This window comes from Octopus bimaculoides, chromosome 9, assembly GCF_001194135.2.
Source record: "Octopus bimaculoides isolate UCB-OBI-ISO-001 chromosome 9, ASM119413v2, whole genome shotgun sequence".
Classification (NCBI taxonomy): Eukaryota; Metazoa; Mollusca; class Cephalopoda; order Octopoda; family Octopodidae; genus Octopus; species Octopus bimaculoides.
In genome coordinates this window covers 1,044,095-1,049,777 of record NC_068989.1, presented here as the reverse complement: position 1 = coordinate 1,049,777, position 5,683 = coordinate 1,044,095, and positions in this window count along the sequence as shown.

The window sequence follows — 5,683 nt, the reverse complement described above, 5'->3', positions numbered from 1 at the left end:
ATATATATATATATATATATATATACATGTATGGATGTGTTTGTCCTCTCACCATTGCTTGACAAGCGATGCTGGTGTTTATGCCCCCGTAACTTAGTGGTTTGGCAAAAGAAATCGATAGAATAAATACTAGGCTTGCAAAGAATAAGTCCTGTGGTCAATTTGTTCGACTAAAGGCGGTGCTCCAGCATGGCCACAGTCAAATGACTGAAATAAATAAAAGAATAAAAGAATTTATATATCTATATATAGACACACACATTCGTATGTAGACATACCCATACAGTTTGTGACAGACCATGGCTTTTTTTTTTGCTGGGTTCAAATCTCATTTGAGGACCCATGATAAATGAACCTCTGCTAACTATTCTGCCAATATATCTGTGTACATCTTTCAATGCCGTGTTTACCATAAGGTCTGCAATATCTAAAGGAGGCTTCAAAAGACATTTTAAGAAACTCAAAGATCAGAACTTAACTGCAGTTGGCCCCTCTCAACTTCTGTTCACTCTCAACATTAAGTCTTTGTACACAATGATCCCACACAATGAAGGCCTTCTTGTACTTAAACACTTCCTTGACCTTCGGCCTGACCCTCAACCTGATGCCTCCACACTTCTTTGTCTAGCCAAATTGTCCTCTCCCTCAACTGCTTCTCATTCGTGGGGGAGTTTTACCAACATATCTTGGGAGTGGCCATGGAAACAAGAATGGATGAGTAATTTTCTGGATGTCTTCTAAAGAATCAGTCACTGGGACTGAGTCATCAGTGAAAAGAAGCTCACAAATATCCATATCACAATGGATCCTTGTCTAGATATACTCAACAACCCACGCTTGTGCAAATATATACAGTGACTAAGTTCACTTGCTACTTTTTTCAAGCAAGCATCCAGAAATAACCGAAATAGAGCTGGAACAAGTGTAGTCTTGTTTTACTCAACAATGGGTGACTGGTAAGAGAGCGCAAACCCACTCCAAAGAAAGAGATCATGACAGATGTGCTGTCATAAAACTGCTTGACAGTTTCCATACATTTGTCTGGGCATTCGTATCTTTTGAGCAGGGTCCATAAACCCACTCTTCCACATTGTAGAAGGTCTTTGTAAACTCAATTTGATATGATGAAAAGTGGAAGACATTGTTCTATAGATTTTCCTTGATTTGTCATGGAGTAGAAATCTTGTCCTTGATACTTCAAGACATGCGAAATCTACTCTGGGCTTCAAGAAGAATTCCCTTTAATGATTTTACAGCTGGTGGCATTTGCAATCAAATCGTTGATGTCTGTTAGATTGTGAACTTAGTCATAGAGACAACATTGCAGATATAAGCTGTGTACATGCCACAAGGGAAGCTTATTTATTTGCCTTACTGATCACATATTTTGATACATATAATTTGCTTGTCAAACAGAGTTACAAGCAAGTGAAAAACCCCTAAAGTACAATGTGCTCTCATAGCAAAAAGGACCAACCAACCAACCAACAGTGCTAGCAGACACTCCTCCATCTGACAACTGGTCCAGTTCATGTTTCTTGGACATAGTTACATGAAGCAGCCTACAGAACAGCTGCTGCCTAAATAGGTTTCCTCAAATGGTGACTGGTCTGACAAAAATTATGTAAAGATAGAAGAGATGCTATGTGAAAGATAAAAGCACTGTCAAACGGTGGTCAATGGCTGGAATACCTGAGAAGCTACCAACTGACTCAAAGACACATATGCCTTACTACAAAAGAAAGTGTGGAGTCTGATGGACTGAGGGTGGGACAAGAAGATAAAGGAGATTCAGGTTGTCGTTGATTCTCATAATGTAACGGTTTTCATTTTGGGTTACTTTTTCACACAATTCCTTTATTTTTTGCAAATTTTGAGCTGCTTCTCTGAATTTAGACAAGCAACCCCTGCAAGAAATAAATGGCTGTGTTGGTAGGGTCTGGGTGAGAAATGGTAGGCAATCAGCTGATTCAAAGGAGCTGAGGCTCTTGTAATATGAATTTAGTAGCAAGAGATGAAAGCATGTGAGAGACGGTCAGTGAGTGAGTGTTTATGTTGTAGTTGGTTGACCGCTTGCAAACAAGAAAACTCAGTAAAGTAAAGCAGTTAGACTGTTACTTTAAACTAGACTTGGTCATCTCTGCTGGTTTCATTCTCCCAAAAAATCAGTAACATTCATTAAACTCTAATCAAAGATTGGACATTCTGTTTATATTAGACTAAGAAAACAACAACCATTTGAGAGAGTAAAGACAATCAAAATAAGAATTCATTCTTCCATCAGTCCACCATTTCATTAAAGTTGTGGCAGCTGAGTTGATTATGATAACAAAAGCTTTGTTTTATATTTTCTCACTGACTGGCTGTCAATCACGGCGAATACATATACATATCTGTTTATAATACAATTGAAAACAATCAATTGATCTGTATGTAAGATTAACATTTCTCCCACTACTAACCTCTTCGAAATAAAGGCTGCTGGTTCAAATCCAGCCTGATATGACATTCCCCCTCCAGAATAAAATTCAATGATGATCAAAGATTAAACTAAAAAAATATTAATTAAAAAAATACATTCTAAACGTAAATATGAAAAGAAAAACAATTGGTTATTTATGTCTGTCTCTGTATTGTCCCCCTCACCCATTGCCCTAATGGCAAATAAATGAGATCATCATCATCATCATCATCATCATCGTCATCATCGTCATCATCATCATCATCATCATCATTATTATTATTTTTATTATTATTATTATTATTATTATTATTAAGGTGGTGGAGCTGGCAGAATTGTTAGCATGCCAGGCAAAATACTTAGTGGCATTTCATCTGCCTTTACAATCTGAGTTCAAATTGTGCCAAGGTCAATTTTGCCTTTCATTTTTGCAGGGTCAATGAAATAAGTACCAGTCATGTACTGGGCTCAATATAATCAACAATCCCTTCCTCCATTATTTCAGGTCTTTTTACCTTTGACAGAAAGGATTATTAGAATCCAAACCCTCAGCCTCTGTCCACAGCTCTCATTTCCTTTATTGTTTTTATTGTTATTATATATATTTTAATTTATTCTTTTATTCTTTTACTTGTTTCAGTCATTTGACTGCGGCCATGCTGGAGCACCGCCTTTATTTGAACAAATCGACCCCAGAACTTATTCTTTATAAGCCTAGTACTTATTCTATTGGTCTCTTGTGCCAAACCGCTAACTTACGGAGACGTAAAGAACACCAACATCGGTTAGACCAATGTGTGCGTGCGTCCGTACATATATATATATGTGTGTGTGAGTGTGTGTGTATGAGGGTAAGGGGAGGGAAACAAAGCTTAGCAATGTAAATGTAACCCAAAATTCACCGAGAGATCAATATCGAAATGAACGGATAAGGGGAGATAATTATTGGAGAAACAAAACGTGAAAAAACGTCAGTAATAACAACGAGGCTGATATATTCGCTAGAAAGAGATAGGAGTGGCAGCAATGGGCCGAGACGGGAAGGTGTTGATGAATTGAATGGTAGATTGTCAGGTTTGAAAATGAAATTGTATGTTTCATGAATAGAAAAGTATTTAACGTGAGAAGAGAACTACCTACGTGCGCGAGAACACACACACACACACACACACATACACATACACGATAATGAATGGTTATGAATGCATGTGTGCGTATACAAACACACACATACATGTATATATATTTGTACATATATATACATAAATAGATGGATATATATATATGGAGAGAGAAAGGGGGGAGATTAATTATATCCGTATCTACAAATATAGACCCATTTGTATATACACCGTACCTCCTATGTACATCTACACACATATTCTTCCCAGATGTTTCATTAGTACAAACACATTCATAGAATAACTGGCTGGTAGCCAGCCGTGTATATACACAGGTTTATATATAGCAATTAGAGTTGCAGACAGCAACCTTGCCACAGTAAATCTAGAAACACAAAAATGCAAAAATAGAAAATTCATCCATGGAGACATGTCTCACTAACACACACATGTGGCCACTAAGTCACACATGTGGCCACTAAGTCACATATATGGCCACTAAGTCACACATGGTCACAAACAACAGAGCAGAGAAGCATTTTTGGTATGTTTTATGAATTAATACATACAGTAACTCCAGTGAGTTCACACACACACACATGTATATGTGTGAATGTGGTCATGCTGGGGCACTACCTAGTAGGGTTAACAAATTAACCCTAGTACTTATTTCTTATACATCTGGTACTGGTATATATATATAAGTCAACTTGCTCTCATCCAAACACAGACTGTGATTGATGCTCTGAAGGGGAAATGTGACAATGAAATCACGATAGGTATGTTATCTCTTTATGCAGTTGTCTCTACACACATATGCACATGCAAACAAAGATGTGTTCTCACATAGGGAAACACATATACACACACACATCCTCTTCATATAGGCATATACATGTGATCTTTTAAGTAGATTGCCCAAACTGTCACACCTGTCAGACAAATGTGCAGTATGGTCCTCAAGTAAACAAAACAGATCTGTAACATACCCAAAGGTATGGATCAGTGAACGGGACTGAATTGCTGTAACAAATGTCTGCTTGATTAAAACTAACATGGGACAGAAAACAAAAGCAAGAATATCATTCCATGCACATACACACACACATGTTTATATATATATAGTTAAAACTTACTGTATAAAGGTTAACGCGTGCGTTCTGTCGTGATACAAACAATATATGAGTATATGCATATATATGTACATGTATGTACATACCTTCATCTACATGTACATATAGATACATAACTGGGTACATGACGTGGCAAAAGAACATGGACAAGAAGATAAACAAGGTACAACAAACAAGCAAGCCACAGAAACATCTCCTTCCTCAGCTGCCACCATTATATATATGTATATATAAGGAGTGGATGTGTGGTAAGTGGCTCGCTTGCCAACCACACGGTTCCGGGTTCGGTCCCACTGCGTGGCGCCTTGGGCGGGCGTCTTCTGCTGTGGCCTCGGGCCGACCGGGGCCTTGTCAGTGGGTTTGGTGGACGGAGGCTGAAGGTGGCCCGTCGTATATGTGTGTTTGTGTGTCCGTGTTTGTCCCCCCAACATCACTTGACAACCGATACTGATGTGTTTACGTCCCCGTGGCTTGGCAGTTCGGCAAGGGAGACCGATGGGATAGGTGCTGGGATTCCAAAGAGTGGGTCCTAGCGTCGATTTTCTCGACTAAAGGCTGAAACAAGTAAAAGAGTAATTATATTTGTCCCCTCTGTGTACAGCCCTGTATGGCTAATAAAGGAACGTTATCTATCTATCTATCTATCTATCTATTTCCCTATCTCTCTCTCTCTCTCTATCTATCTATTTCCCTATCTATCTATCTATCCATCTGTCTGTTTCTATCTATCTATCTATCTATCTATCTATTTATCTATCTATTTCCCTATCTCTCTCTATCTATCTATCTATCTATTTCCCTATCTATCTATTTGTCTGTTTCTATCTATCTATCTATCTATCTGTCTGTCTGTCTGTCTGTCTACTATAGTTTAACCGTGTTTTTTATTTGTTGGGCAGTGAAAGTTAAGAATCTTTCTTTTCTGTCTTAATCGCTTCAGTGAAATTTGTGGTGGTGGTGGTGGGAGA